We start from the raw sequence: 16,668 nt of genomic DNA, 5'->3' as shown, positions 1-16,668 counted from the left end.
ATTAAAACTGCTGATCTATCTTTTCTGTAAGATCATCAAGAATTTCAACACACAGTTACACAGAATAAATTGAATAGAAGAGAAAAATAGTCTGAAATATAACAATACTGAAGAAATTATATTAAAATACAGTACTAAAAGAATATTTTAATAAAAACACTGCACTTGCATGGAGTTCAAATGAATTCAGTGTGTTCAGTTAAAATTTATATTCTGTCTGTGGTGTTGTAAGATGCTCACCTGAAATATTCTGAAATTTAAATAACAGGTTTTATTTTCTGATGTATTGGTTATTCATTTATAGTACTTTTTTCTGCAGATTACGCTGGAGAGGCAATTGTCGTGAATCATTATTTCCTTATGTTATTGCTTTTTTTGATTTATAGTTCTTTTATATGCTATATTTCATGATGGTTATAATGGGCTTCTAGTCTAAGAAATAGTAGTTTTGAGTGTTAATTAATACATTGCTTTTCCCATTTTGGTCTCTTCTTCAATGTTACCTGTAGCTATACAAATTTTTTCTCTTTCTTTGAACCCACACAGGGAGCCCAAAGTCATTTCCTGGCCTGAGGGGGCCACAGGCACCAAACTTCTCCTGTCTATGCCTGTGGGGTACTGGTGTAACTCCATCATAAATCCATACAATTTTATTTTCCTCAACCCCAGAAACTTTTCCCTCTAGACCCAGAGGAGCACTGGATGACTATAACACCAAAGAAAATTGTTAGGAGTTGAAAGGATTTTGTCTATTAGGGAGTCTTCTTTCTGTTATTCAGGACTGTTTGTGTTGGCACTGTTGAAGTCTGTTAAGAGTGAGGCCTCCCTTCATATACTCTTGCATTGTTGTAATTGAGTTAGCAAAAACTACTTAAACTACTTGTTATGTCTTCATTACACTGCTGAGATTCTAAGAGGGCAAAGTATGTGGGGTTTGTTGTTTTTTTTTTCCCTCAGAAAACCCTTTTGAGTAATATTTGAGTCTACATATATGTATTGAAGTCAGTGGTAAGAATAGACTTTAAATTCAACAGGCAGTATGGATGAGGTCTAGTGCAGAAGGAGACACCTGCAGTTGGGCATTTAAATTACCTGTAATAAAAGGACAAAAACATAAATGCTCAGTGGCATCTGAGATGCCTTAACATACATTGATTGCTTCATCTGAACTTACAGAAAACATTATTGTTTCCAACATCTTGGGTCATATATTCCACGTATATGTATGTATGTATGTATGTATGTATGTATATGTGTGTATATATATTGTATAATATATATACACAATATATATTTGTATATATTGTATATATATGTGTATATATTATTGGGCAACTGAACCAAATTAAAGGTTTGCATTGGCTGTTAACAGGAGCTTAGATATGCAGTTTACATGTAGACATCTACACATGCAGCTGTGCATGGAGTACATAATTTCAATCCCTTTTGAGATTTAATGTGACAGAAATGTTGGCCTTCTTTTAGAATTGCATCAAAAGTGAATGAGACAAATTCACACATTCATAGTTTTCATAGTTTTCATTTACTCTTCATAGTTTTCACTTATTCTTTTACTTCCTTTACCCAGATTTATTTTGGGTGAATATTTTTACTCCAACACGTCTTGGAAGATAATGGGTCCCAATTTATCTCATAGATATTTAAATGTGAAAGTTTGTGATGAGCTCTAAACCTTACCAGAAAGCAGGAGTCTGAAAAATGTGTGATTACTCTAGTGTTCTGATGGATCTCTAGAAGCAGCAGGTAAAGTGTAGGTAGTTTACAAGATCTACTGTCCCCTAAGGTCTAGTTTTTCAAACAGAGTGAAAGAAAATGCATCAGTGGATGTCATGAATTTTAAAACATATATTGAGTAAGTAACCTTTTGGGAAGTCAAATCATAAAATTAGTAGACCCAGGCCTCACATTTAGGCTTTGTCTAACTTAGAAATATAATAGTAAGTAGTACAAGTAAGTTTAGATATACTTGAACCTCTTTCTCTAAAAATCCTGAAAGACTGTCATGGAACTTAAAACAATTTCCTAAAAATGTCTGTTTTATGTTTAAGTTTTGACTGAGATGAAGTTTTTAAGACAAAACGCTTGTAATGCGCCCACCTCTATGTAGCAGTAAGCATTATAACCAAAAGATGGTAGTACTGTATGCACTACACAGTGGGTCAGTATGATTATTACAGAATCACGGGTCAGTAAGATTATTACAGAATCACAGAATATACTGAGTTGGAAGGGACCCATGGGAAAGGATCAAGTGTAACTCCTGGGCCTGCACAGCACCATCCCCAAGAATCACATCATGTGCCTAAGAGCATTGTCCAAATTCTTCTTGGCCTCTGTCAGCTTAGTGCTGTGACCACTTCCCTGGAGAGACTGTTGTTGTTCCAATGTCCAACAACCCTCTGGGTGAAGAACCTTTTCCTAATATTCAACCTAAAGCTCCCTGACGCAATTTCAGGCCATTCCCTTGAGTCCTGTCACTGGCCACCACAGAGAAGTGTCTATCACTCCTCTTCCTCTCATGAGGAAGTTGTAGCTGTGAAGAAGTCTCCTCTCAAGTCTCTTCTTTTCCAGGTGGAAGAAGCCAAGTGACCTCAGCTGCTCTTCATAAGACTTCCTCCCCAGACCCTTCCCCATCTTTGTTGCACTCCTTTGGACTCTCTCTAATCACTTGATATCTTTCCCATGTTGGGGTGCCCAAAGCTGCCCCCCGCACTCAAGGTGAGGCTGACCCCTGTGACCCAGAGCAGAGCAGAGCAGGGCAATCCCCTCCCTTGCCCCGCAGGTCATGCTGCGCCCGATGCACCTCAGGCCCTCCTGCCTGCCAGGGCATTGCTGACTCACATTCAACTTGCCATAGACCAGGACCCTGAGGTCCCTTGTCATGGCAATGCTCTCCAGCTGCTCATTCCTTGGTCTGTACACACAATCAGGGTTGTCCCAGCCCAGGTGCAGAATTCAGCACCTGCCCTTGTTGAACTTCATACTGTTGTTGATTTCCCAGTTCTCTAATCTGTTGATGTCTCTCTGAGGGCCTCCCTGCCTTTGAGAGAGTCAACAGTTCCTCATAGTTTTGTATCATCTGCAAACGTGCTTAGTATCCCTTTCCAGTCCTGTATCCAAGTAATTTATGAAACTGTTGAAAAGCACAGGACTGAGGATGGAGCCCTGTGGAACCCCACCAGTGACAGATTCCCAGTCTGATGTCACCCCATTCACTGCAGTCCTTTGTGCCCAACCCATGAGCCAGTTTCTCACCCATCACATGATGCATTTATACAGAATGCTGGACAATTCGCCCAGAAGGATCCTGTGAGAGAGTATCAAATGTTTTGCTGAAATATAATTACTGTTTGGAAGCCATATATACATATTTCTACATGTACCATGATTTAAATATGTTTATGATTATACATAAAGAACAAGAAGCAGAAATTCCATTTTTTTCTTTATTTTAATGACTTCATACTTCCATTGAATCTTTTAAAGTCACAGGCCAAAGGCAAAAATAGGAGATATATATATATTATATATATATAATGAGAAAGAGGAATAAACAGGTAAAAGTTAAATAAATATTTCTTCAGAGAAGTGTAGTGAAACTTAGTGGCTGAAATCCTCTTTATCTCAGAAGATTTATTAATTTTGAATGAGAAACCTTGTCCTAAGAAAATTGTTTGGACTTGGGATAACCATTCCACGTTCTTGTTCTGTACGTTTACAGAACATACATTTATTCTTTTGCAATAAAAAGGAAATACTAGTTTCTGGCAAGACTGTTGACCTAAAATAAATTAATAAAAATAACTACAGTTAATGCATATAACCATTCTGGATCAAAATCAAACATTTGTATTGCATTGCCATTTATTATGCAGAAGAAAACTATTTATTTAAAACTTCTAATTTCAAGAAATAGAAGCATCAACATAACTTGTAAAATATGAGCTTAAAAAGAGTAACAAGCACTAAAAATGGACAGGCTGAACAGAATAGCTTCCTAATGCTCCAGAATGAAATTCACATGACATATGTCTGGGATCAGAGTCAAGTTTTGTCTTACACAAATGTCTCTTAAAAAAATAAATGATAGTTCTTAAAATTTTTCAATCTAATATGAGAGAATTTACATGAAATCAAAAAAAGAATTTGAAAGAATACTATTTAACATTTAGTTTTTTGTACTTTCTTTAAGATGTTCCTTTGTTGTTGAAACCTATCAGAAGATCTCTTGCTCTCTTTATATCTTTTATCTTTCTTACTGTATACTACAAGTGTTTTTCCTCTTTCTCAGTAGAGATTTCAAGCTGCTAATTAATAGCTCCCTGGTTCATCCCTGGGACTTGATAGCCTCACCATTTATGCTGCATAAATGTAAGTTTACTGCTTTGAAGTCAGACAGCATTTTCACTTTGAAATATGTTCTTGATTCTGTGAATGGCCTACATGAGGGCAGCTCCCATTGTGAAATTTAGATGAGATATAGCTGGGACTTGGCCCCATCCAGCTTTCTGAGCTGTTGTGCACAGTTGCAGCAGGCTTTGAACCCCAGAACTCCCCCATCTGTTTTCATACCGCTCTTTTGAAGTTAGAGAAACACTGCTCTTACAGTCACCACTATGGTGACACAATCATATTATTTAGATGCTATGAAATAGAAAAGCAAACATGTTTTTGGAGCCACAGAGGACTCAAGGAGACTCAAGGCCACAGCTGTAGGTGTAGCCTGGTTGATTAAGAAGGGGTTAAGCTTGAGCAGTCTGTCCACAAGCCCAGTAGTCTGGACAGGATGGCCTCCAGGTCAGTGATCAGGTCCAAGGGGAATATAAACTTAGAAAAATACTCAGCAACAGAATGGTGTTTTTAATTCCCCTTATCTCCCCCTCCACAAACATAGAATATTTTTCTATTAAATTTTTGAAATAAGCCAAGTTGTGATGGATACACTCAACATCATATTAAAACTGCTTTTGCTAATACCTCTGATACTGATTCTTTAAGCCAACCACATCATTCATTTGTGACACAAGTGAAAATATATGGGAAACAATGAGCAATGTCAAGGACTCTGTACAGAACTCCAGAGGACAATTAGTAAAGGTTAATGATTTAGGAGACCCAGAATCAAAGGAGAGAGGTTCAAACCAAGTTACCTGCTAAGAATATAATTATGCCTAAGCTAGAAATCCAATATTTCTCACCACATCAGTAAAAATAAGGCTGACAGACACTGACCTTCTATGTTCTAAAAGAGATTGATTATTTTTAAGGAGAAAAAAAAAATCCTTATGTTCCTTCTGGTTATAAGATATTGGAGGAACAGAAAGCAACTTCAGTTCTCCCACATCTCTGCAAGTAGATACAGAAAGAGAAGAGCTGTTTGAAGTACTTTTTTTGGCTTTCCTTGATTTAAAGTTTGAAGTAGCATAGGAGGATACTGAAAGTTTCTGATGGCTTTTAAAGAGCAGGTAGAATTTAACCCGACCTACTGTAGAAGAGAACTCCCAGGAAAAAGGAATGGAAAGAAGACAAAAAACCACAGGTGAAGCCAAGAGAGCAGACATGAAAGATGGATTCACAAAAGCTAATTTTATCCTATACAAGATGACTTCATAAAACTGTGTCCATAGGACTTGCAAAGACTCAGATTTAATATAAAAAAAAAAAATCTAAAATTATCCTCTTGTTCTTAACTACCTAGTGGAATTTCCTGTCTTTTGCAAATGACTATACAGTGATATGAGGGAAGTTTGTGCTTTGGGCTGAAGTTCACAATTTGAGTAAAATGAAGTTTCCTAATCAGAAGAGAAAGAAAAAAACCTAGTACTTAGAAGTCAGTAATTAAACCTGCACGAAAAAGATTTTCTTGTTCTTAAATTAAAAAAAAAAAAACACAAAACCAAAAACAACCCAACAAAAAACCCTAGAAAATGAATCTCTGAAATTTTAAAGACACAAAGCTTGATGATAATTCATGAGCATATTATTTGTTCTTCTAGAATACATTCTTTTTCTCTTTTTAAAATATAAAAAATAGAGTAAGAAATAGTAATAAATGGAGTAATGATTACATTTTTTAAAAAATATTTATTCTATGTTGCTTGTGACATTTATGCTGTCACTGTTGTTCTCTTATCAGCATTTTTCTGAAGCTTCATAATCCTTATGAAAGGATAGCTAACACTATGAATTTTCTTCTAAGAGGAGCATACTATTTCAAAAACAAGGGCAGAACGCATATAGAAATGGAGTTTATAGAGTAAATCTATATTTTGTCCTGATATATACTTCGTTACAGGTCACATAGAGTTCTCAGAGATTCCTGAGTTGTCCAGTTATGAGACATGCATCACGTCAGTGGTACTTTTTCTTTTAACTAAACCCAATACTTTAAAACTGATTGATACCTGTCAAACAAGCTCAGGCAGCATAAGAGAAGTTTTCTTAATCTGTGACTCTGTCTCTGTGCAGTCACAAGAGTGGTTATGTATATGAATTTTTATATATGTATTTATACATACATACATATTTATTGTTCTGCTTTGATGAATTTCTTTAAGTCTCCTCCTTAGTATTTGTAGGTGCTATTAATTTTAAAACACAGTATAGAAGCAACACACAGAGACTCCCTGATTTTCATTCTCCCTTAATCCACCCATGTAAATGAACAAACAACTCTTCCCACTGAACACTCCCTCCTAGCACCTGGGAATGTTAGGAAACCATTACCTTCCTTCTGCTTTTGTTTGTGGAGAGCTTAGAAAAAAAGATCTCCAGATTTCAGTGTTGACATATTTGGCAGAGGAAATAATTGTTACAAAATGGAAAAGTAAGCAAAAATCAAGCAAATAATGGATGCAAATTTGCATAATAGTTCTGACTGAAAATTCTCTAGAAGCCTTACTGAATGTTTAAATGGACTCATTAATGCACTGGTCTTTTTAACCTCTCAAGTAGTAGTAATTTTTGTAATTACTATTCACTGCTGAAGAAAGCCTAAAGTAGCAAGGGTGATGTTAGAAAAAAAATTAAAAATAAAAAAGGCAAGAAATAAATACCAATCCTCTCACAAAATTTTAAACCTGGAAAATTGTGGATGTTTATTTTCATCCCAGACTTTTAAAATTAAGTTTCTATTTTATTAAAATTGAGTTTTAAAAAGTCCTTTAAGGAAAAATTAATTTTGAAATGTTATTTGTACAGATTTCAAAGTAAAAACCTGTAGCCTGTAAACTTACAAAAATATCAGTCTGAACATTTAATCTTAATTAGAATCCATTAAAATCTAGGTGAAACTATTAAAGAGAAATTGTGATCCTGCTATGAGATATGACTAATTTTGACCCGCCCCTGTTTATGGCACTGTAATTCAAATTCTCTCCTTGCCTGCCTCTCTCTTTATAATTTTCACTTGAATGTCTTTTTTCATGTGAGGAGTAGATTCTCTGTCATTAGCCTTTGGTGTTTTTTTGTTTCCTGGGTTTAGGTATCTCGGTGCTTGTCATTCTTGCTATTCTAATTCTCTGAGGATTTTCTCTTTCATTTTATTCATATGCACTGATTTCAAGAAGATGCACGTATCCAGAGCACAGATACTCCTGCTTTTGCAGTAGTGCCCCCAGCCTTCCCTTCATAGACCTAATTGTAATACAGACTCACAGAAACAGAAAACTTCTGTCATGAAGTAAGCCCTGCTGCAGTGAGGGACAACAACTAATGATGGCAATAATTTCACTGAAGTTTATTGCAGATTGAGAATCTACAGAGAGTAGACATAAATTCCAGAGCAAGAAATATTTACCAAAAGGTAAAGAATGAAATATGAGACCTCAAGTCAAGAGACAAGCAGAAAGGATGAATCAGAATATTCACAAGATTTTTTTTTTTTTTTTTTTTTTTTTTTTTTTTTTTTAAATTTTTTTTTTTTTATTTGTCTGTTTATTAAAGGGTTAGTTTTTGTCTTCATGCTGTGTCGGCTTTAATCAGCTAATCTGTAACTCACAAGAAAAATGGATTGCAGTCTTGGGCTGACAAGCCATTATACCAGCTATGGCATTGAACTTCAGCTACCATTCCAAGCAGTAAAATGAACAGTTGGACTGTGTGTATTTGACTAATGTCCTGGGTCATTAGTGATGTAGAAACAAATGGATAACAAATGGTTTTATCATATTTTTCATTTTTTTCCGTTTGGAGACAAAATTTTTAGCCAGCAAGATGTCACAAGATCAGTCCAACATAAAACTGACATCAGGGGCAGCTCAGGGGAAGCAAAGGGAACAGAAAATGCAATCCATTCTAAGCCCTTACTCTTGCAGTCTAAATTAAAAGCTTTTTAACATCTGTTGCCTTGAAGTATGGGGCAGTTCAATGATACACCCTCATCTACACCAGTCATGTAAGACTTCACCAGCACTATTCCTTTCAAAATTACTTTTTCAAAACTGACAATTTTCTTCCATTTGTGATTTGGAGAAGTCTAGAAAAAAAAGGATATTTCCTGACTTATTTCCTGTTTCAAACAGACCTAATTTTAACGACTTGGAAGTGGAATGTTCTGATGTAAATCGTCAGCTGCAAAGTGGCCAGCTACAATTGTCAAGGACTTTGATAACATCTGTTTTTTCTACAGTATTTCTACAGATTTAAAACGGTGGCAGTTTTCTGACAGAAATTAAGTTACTTCTCAGTGTTCTGTCTCAGGGTATTATGGAGAGCAAAAGGGATATGCTGATTATTAAGGATTATCAATATATATTATATCACAGAATGGAAGATATGAGGGGCAACTGGAGACAGATTAAGGAGAATCAGACAAAAATCAAAACTACATATTCACAGCATCCTGCTGTGATAATAATGAAAGAGGATGAGTTCCATCCAACCACCCTGAAAATTAAAAGCCATAAAACAGATAAAAAGCTGATATATATTGAGGAGAAGTAATTTACATTTTATTACTTTTAACATTTTTTAAAGATTCAAAACTTGTAGATGTAGCAGAAGTGAATTAGATGAGGAAGTAGGGATTTAAATGAAGAAAAAACTGTATCTTTACAAATTATTGTCAGAAAATAATGAAAAAGGGTCAGGAATACAAATGGATGGAAGATATTTGTGATTCAGTATCTTTAGAATGAACTGCATTTCTAAAGAGGCATTGTTTTCTTCATAACTTAATACTGAGATTTTTTATGATGGTAACATGATTGCAAATGTATTTCTGACAGGGGCAATAGATCCATCTAGGAAACCTAGAAAAAATCTGAGTAGGAATAATATACTGCCTGAAGCATTTACATTTTTTGACATAGAGAGGAAAAATCTTATTTTAAGAACTTGAGAGTCCTTTTTTATTCCTCTCCTTACACTTCATAGATGCCTCTTGTTCCTGATAAGATTCCCATGAAGTTGGCTAAGCACAGTCTTCAGTTTCAATTATGCACACAACCTTGAAGATGTTAGAAGAGATTTTATCACCTGCAAAGATGGGCATCAATTATGTATGTGTGAGCCAGATTTTCTAGGAAGTTAGAATGACAGAATGTGATGGAAAATATGTGAATATTTTCTCATCCTCTCTCCACTGAGAGTTTTCTAACAAATATAATTTGATGATTGGTTTTGATTACTGATTTAGCTGTGACTGGTAAAAATAAATGGCATGTGTACGTCTCAGGGAAACAATATTTTATGTTTTGAATATACTGCTTATATTCTAAACAAAATGAATCAATGTTATTATTTCACTTAGATTTCACAATAGTGTAACAGAGTTAATGGAATTACTTGCACATAGCAGAAGAGTACAGAGAAAAGCAGGCCCTTTTTTAAAACCTTTCCCTCCCCCTCAGAAAGTTGCTATTTATCAAAGGGAAAATCAACACACTTTACTAATGTGGTAAGATTTAAGGGACAAATTTGAGTGAAAACAGTTTGCTGAGAATATCTAAATACTAAGCAGTCTGAACTAAATTTTTCAAAAGCAAGATGAAATAATCTTTTAATTAACAGATTGGAGTACTTTGTTTCTATGTTAGGCCTCACACATTTTTATGAGAAATTTCATCAGCCCAAGAATAAAAGATTTCCTTTATAAGTACACTAACATTACATATTTAAGACCAATGAAGATTTACTGGGTGAACTATTCTTTGAAACATGCAGTGTTGGTCAGCCAGAAGTGTTCTTGAATTTGAATTTTACTCAAGTGAGAGGAAAGAAAGATGTAGCTGGCAGAAATGATGGATTAAAAGGAAAAAAGATGTAGCATTTTAATTTTCATGTAAAACAATTTTCATTAGCGAACTAAGAAAATTAATAAACTATTGTATTTAAAAAATGAGAAAAAACACTTGGATTAACCCCAAAAGAGGTTTTTTTCAGTTGAATCACCAGACTGCTGTTGTTACAGTTGTTCTAATTCTGGATGGTTTTGTTATGGCTTTAATGTTCTCTCATGATCTAATATCAGTAGGAGTCTAAGGTATGGAGTTCCATCACACAAAGTTGCTTCATCAAATAAATGCAGATTTCAGTTTCATTCCCAAGCAAGATAAAAAAAAAATCTGAAATTTTGGACCTTATCACAAAAGAGTGTAGAAGAAAAAGGTTAGATACATAACCAGCTATATATTTTGGAAACCTAAAGGTAAATCTCATATTAATTAATGAATTTGGAAAGTAGTGCACTAGTTTCAGAAGGAAAAAAAAATAAGAGACAAAAACCAAAAGATTTTCTTTGCATATCATCTGAACACTAGATGCAGTGAAAGCACCTTTAAAAATGCTTCTGTATTCATAACTCATTTTAACATGATGAGACCTTTCACCACTATTAGGCAATTTGTGGTCAGTGAAAAAAAAAAAGTGAAGACATTTTCAAGTAGCTGAAGCTGGAGAAGAAAATTATTCAACGGGGCAGACATCATCTTTTGGCAGACAGCTTAGTAAAACATAGCTGAAGTTTCTAACAGCTCATGTTCCTTAGTTCATTCTCTTTCTTCTCTCTTTGATCACTGCTTTGGCAGCATCTATTATATTACTGAAAAGCCCATTTTCATTAAATGGCTGTGTTGATTTGGAGTGACAGTGTTTTTCAGTCACTTTAGTAAATGAGCATTTCTCCTCAGCAATCTTGTGAGAAATGTCAAGAAAAGACATTTCAAAAAACTCTGAAATTACATTGCTGGAGTTGTGAGATAACTATGTTACTACAACTGACCCCTTTTCTCTTTTGGTCAAAATTAACCCTTTATAATAACAAGGCAATGATAGCAGACTCTTGCTTTAACCCTAGAAAATACTGGGAGTGGGGGGACAGGGAAGGAGAACAATACTAGGAATATTTTGTGTCATTTTAATGACCTTTAAAGTTGAGGAGATGAAATCTTTTTCTACCATGTAATTATGTCAGAGGAGAGGTGAAGTTCTGTGTTTGGTGTGTGTATTACTTGTTCTATTCTCAAATAAACATTTGATTGCAAGACATCAGCAACAACAAAGAAATAATAAAAAGGAATTCTCTTGAGACATTATGCTCAGAGCTATGCTTCACAGATTTTTCTATGAAGAGGAGTGATGGTGGATGATGGAGAAAGTTCCTGATAGTACTTATTTAACTCAATTGCTACAATTTGGGTAATAACTTCTCCTTAGGCAAGTAATTTTCCTATATCATCTACTGTGCTGAAAGGAATAAAAATAATTTCTAGTCCCTAAATTGTAAGCAGCAAGTCAGATACGAGACATTTCACTGTCTGCAGAAAATCACAGTAGGCTCCATTATGGGATTACTTGTGCATTGAGTCCATGTGAGTTACTGTCATTCCTGTTGTGGTATTCCAGGGAACAGACGGGAATAGGTAATTTAAAGTCAGGAGTGGTGAGCTGTTCTTATTCAGGAATTTCACAAAAGTCTTCTCCTTAAGTAGCAATTAGAAGTAAATGATTTCTCAGCTACTTGCTTTGGAGTGGGACAGAAAGAAAACAAACATTTCATTTTCTTTACCAATCCTTCCCAAAAGCAACAAATGTTGCCAGCCCACTTTGAAAAGGATAGACAAAATCATTCTAAACACTCAGGGAAAGCCTCACTTGTGAAGACTTTGTATACACTAATAGAGGTCTTACACCTTTCCAGTTTAGTATCTGTCTACTAGAATGTGTTTGCCAAAATATTTATAAGAAGAGAGAGAATATGAAACAAAAAGATTGTGATTTGGAGACCAATATGGATGGCAGAAGGCATGGCATGAGTTCTTGAGCTAACAAACCCTTATTTTGTTGAGCAAATTTATTATAGAAAATAAACAAAAGTTGTTCAAACTTTCATTCTGCTTGGTTATCTCCCTCACTTTACCACAATATTAGATTTATAGACACATAGGCTGATTTAGGTTGAAAAACACTATAAAGATCATAAACTAGTTCACTAGATGTTGGCTCCCCTTCCCTGCAGGAAGAGCTTTGCTGCTCTGACAAGGTCAGGCATAAAGTTCTGTTGCTTCTTGTTGTGCAGCTGCTGGTGGTTACCAGTCCTGGACAACTGTAGCTGAGGTCAGACATTTGCCTCCCTGCTTTTCTCCTGTCTCCAGGACCATCTCCAATTTTGAGAGCTTTCCTACAGCTAGGATCTTCACCTTATTTTTTCTGGACTTCATTCCAGCCTCCTCTCTTTTTTTCAGAATTCTTTTTTTTTTTTTTTTTTTGTAGAACTTTCTGGAATATCAACTCCCTGGTTTTCACAATCAAAAGGGACAGTGTGCATAAACAAACGTTTTCAGTTTTGTAATTTTGGGTTTTTTTCTCTCCTGTACCTATTGAATGGAGAATTCATTTCTGTTTAATCTAAGTGTTTTCAAAATTTCTAGCAAGTTCATACCAGGGACAGCTACAGGTATCAGGCTTCCCCTTGAAAGTTCAAGAGCTCACCTTTGTACATTTACTCACAAACACACAGACCTCAAATTAGATTCCATGAGATTACATTCAAAATGAAAGACTTTTTTCCCTTTTTTCTTTTTTTTTTTTTTTTTTTTTTCCCACATACAGCACTTGGGAAAGTGTCTTTCCCCAATAAGCAGCTTACCTCTTAATAAATAGACTTGTAGACAGAAAGGAGAAATCCTTTCCATTTGCTTTTGAAATGTGAAATGGTGATCCACATGTTGTCAAGCTGATCCCTTGATCATTTTGTTTTCTGGCTTTGCAACGTCTTCTAGCTCTGGACACAAGCTCCTGCTAAAGTAGAAGGATTAGAGAATTTGACCAAAATTTCATCTTCACCTGTAATACATATTAAGCTATTAATTCCTTACACGAGGAAACATGGATTTTTCATCTGGTTTCCTCAAGTCCAGAAGAGGCAACCTGAAAGTTATTTCCTGTATAGCCTCTGAAAATGTGTATCATTTCCAATTCTGACCATTACATAATTTATCTGTAGCGAGTGCTGGTCTGAGAATAAACTTGAGTTCATCTCGGGTCACAAGTTGCCATGAATTTCTGGAAAATATATAGAAATGTATTTCTGCCTAGGAGTCTTTCAGGTTTAGAAAGAGCTGAGCAAAGTTTTGAAAAGTGCATCACTACATTATTATTTTATCAAGTTGCCTACATTCATACAGATGCTCAGGCTTTAAACTAAGCAGACAAAAGAAAGATTATTCCTCTTACTATTTTTTTTTTTTTTTAATAAATTGTTTCACTACTGAATTAATTCACAACTGCATTGGCTTGGAGACCTAACCAAAGTTCTCATGGAATATCTTTCTTTGCAGCTGCACTAACTCAATGGCAGGAAACATTTCAGACAGTTGTGTAGCTGTTACAAAGAATGTAATACTCTAATGCAAGAGACTACAATCCATTGGATCTTATCTAATTCCAACATGTGTATCAACCCTCTTAAATAAAACAAGAAAAATAGCATTAGAGTGCTTAATGTTCTGTCTACAGACAGATGAAATTCACCTTGCTATCTACACATTTTTTTAAGCTTCAGATGGTTTTTTTAATGGCAATGATGGAGGATTTTACACCATAGTGAACTAATTAATGGCCAAATCAGGTTTCACATAAATTGAAATCCTCAAAAAAGATAGAAATATTTAGATAGTTTAAATATTTGGATTCATCAGCCACGATTCTGTTATTTTTTTGTTTTGCTGGGGGTGGGGGTGGGGGGGTTGTTCAGTTTTTTAAAAATAGTTTTAGTTTTACCACAGATTTTACTAGAAATGCTGTTAAAGACTTTGAGGGGAGAATGTTATTGTGGCTGTTTTAATGAAAGATTTAGTTCATATTCCTCCACATAGTCTGGTAAGAATTTCCTAACTGAGAAGTGTGAGTTTAATTTCTTTGGTGTTTACTCTGTGTCCTTTTTATTTGTGTTCTGTTCAAAGCATATGCCAGAATACCAAAAAAGGCAATCACCTGTTTACCTTATTGTTGGATAATACTTGCTGACTTAAATGAAACTGTAGAGGAGGAAAAAAAGATTGCTATTTTTTCTGTAGCCAAATTATCATGAGTAGTTTGGAGAAATCCAGAAATTTAGATGAGATGAAGGTAATGTGGAATCACACAAAGAAAGAGAGAAGAAGCTAGGAAATAAATAAACAAACAACAACAACAAAAGGTAAAATAAGTCTTCCTGGGGACTGGCTTTGTTGCAGTAAGACCCTGAGACTCTCTGAGCTCAGGCCTAAGCAAAATGCACAGCCTTACCCAGGAAGGACACAGAAAGAAAAATGGCAAGTTGGTTACCAATTCCTTTTATTTCAAGCTTTTTAATAAATACAATTCTATTGTGTTTCAAACAGTGTTTTAGCTCAATGTTTTTACTAATAATACATCCAGGTAAGGTTTTTAAGGATGACATCATGGGAAAGGAAAAATGTTACAAGAATCTAGGATATTTTAGTCCTACTAGATATACCACTACTTAGTCACTGATTTTTTTTTTTTTTTTTTTTTTTTTTTTTTTTCAGATTACTCTGCTAGTTGTGGTCTCGCTCCATACTAGCAGATTGCTGTTTGATGAAAAAAAAAGTCTAATTTTACATCACATACCTACCATATTTACAACATGTAAGTATCAGCTGCTGGCTAAGTACAAAAAACCACAAGTAATATTTCTTTGTAACATTAGTTACTCAGGTGCCAACACAAGCTGCTCCAGTGCCAGCATGGTCTGCAGCAGAGTCCTCCAGCACAGTGGACAGGGGAGTTCTGAACTGGAGCAATCTCAGTAGCAGCCAAGAAAGCCACTGGGAGCCCCCAGCTTGTGCAACAGCAGCTGGCAGACCTAAGCAGGGCCAGGAGCAATGGTGGCCAGGCCTCTCCGTTCATGAAAGAACACTTAGGTAGCACCAGCAAGGAGTGTCACGAACAGGGTGGGCAAGCAGGCATGGTGTGTAAGCCAGGGCGTGGAACAGCCATTTGTGTGGCAGTTCACATGGAAGGGCACGCAGGAAGGGCACTGCAGCCCTGCCAGCTTGACCAGGGAGCAATGACATTAGCCCGTCACACAGCCATGGTGTCCCTAAGCTCTGCACCACCATCACTGCGCAGCCCAGACAGGGCTCCAGAGGGAACAAGCTGCACACCCAGGACCTCAGCTGCACGGTGTGTCCTTCTTTCATGCCAGTACTGGACATGGAGCAGAGAGCGCACCTGTGGGATGAGTGTCCCAGTAAAGGAAATCTTCTGCTTAGTAACAGGCGTCAAGGAGGAAGTGACTAATCAAGGAGCCTGAAAGGAATTACTGTTTTCCCTGGGACAGGCCAGACAGGCAGACAGGGCACATAGTATGGGGAATTCCCTATCTTTTCTCAACCTGGTTGAATGTGTTGACTCAAACAGTCAGGGGCAATGGTGATAAATTCCTGCACAGCACAACAGATGCACCACTGAACAGTCCCATGACTTCACAGGTACAGAGTTTTACAAGTGAAACTGAACATAAATAAGCATAAAATCTCATCTAAGTTGTGAGTGTTGCTGAGGTTAAATTGTCCTACAACCTGTATCAAAATGGCTTCCATTACGAAGATAACTTGCTGAAACAGCTGGTGAATGAAACAACCAGGGGAGGTGCCCCACTGGACCTGCTGTCTGTGAAAAGACAAGAACTGGTGGGTACTGTGAAGGCTAAAGGCCACGTTGGGCATAGAAATAATGAAAACATAGTTTCCAGATTACGGGGATGTTAGGAACTGTGTTCAGCTTTAGGCACCTCATTACAAGGAAGACATTGAGGTGCTGGAGTGTGTCTAAAAAAGGGCAACAAAGCTGTTGAAGGGTCTGGAGCACAAGTCTTATGAGGACTGGCTGAGGGGTTGTTTAGCCCAGAGAAAAGGAGACTCATGGGATATCCTATTACATTCTACAACAACTGGGAAGGAGGTGCAGAGTCACAGAATTCAGAACCTCAGAATATTCTGAGTTGGAAGGGACGCACAAGAATCGTTGATTCTAACTCTCAGTGAATGGCCCACACGGGTATCGAGCCCACAACCTTGGCATTATTAGCATCAAGCTCTGAGCAACGTGGTGTTATGGGGGTTGGTCTCTTCTCCCAGGCAGCAGCTTACATGATGAGATTAAATAAGAGGCCTCAAGTTGGGCTAAGGGAGATTTAGACTG

This window comes from Prinia subflava, chromosome 3 (assembly GCF_021018805.1).
Source record: "Prinia subflava isolate CZ2003 ecotype Zambia chromosome 3, Cam_Psub_1.2, whole genome shotgun sequence".
Lineage (NCBI taxonomy): Eukaryota > Metazoa > Chordata > Aves > Passeriformes > Cisticolidae > Prinia > Prinia subflava.
The sequence above is the reverse complement of the archived record's forward strand: the minus strand, read 5'-3'. Positions refer to the sequence as shown.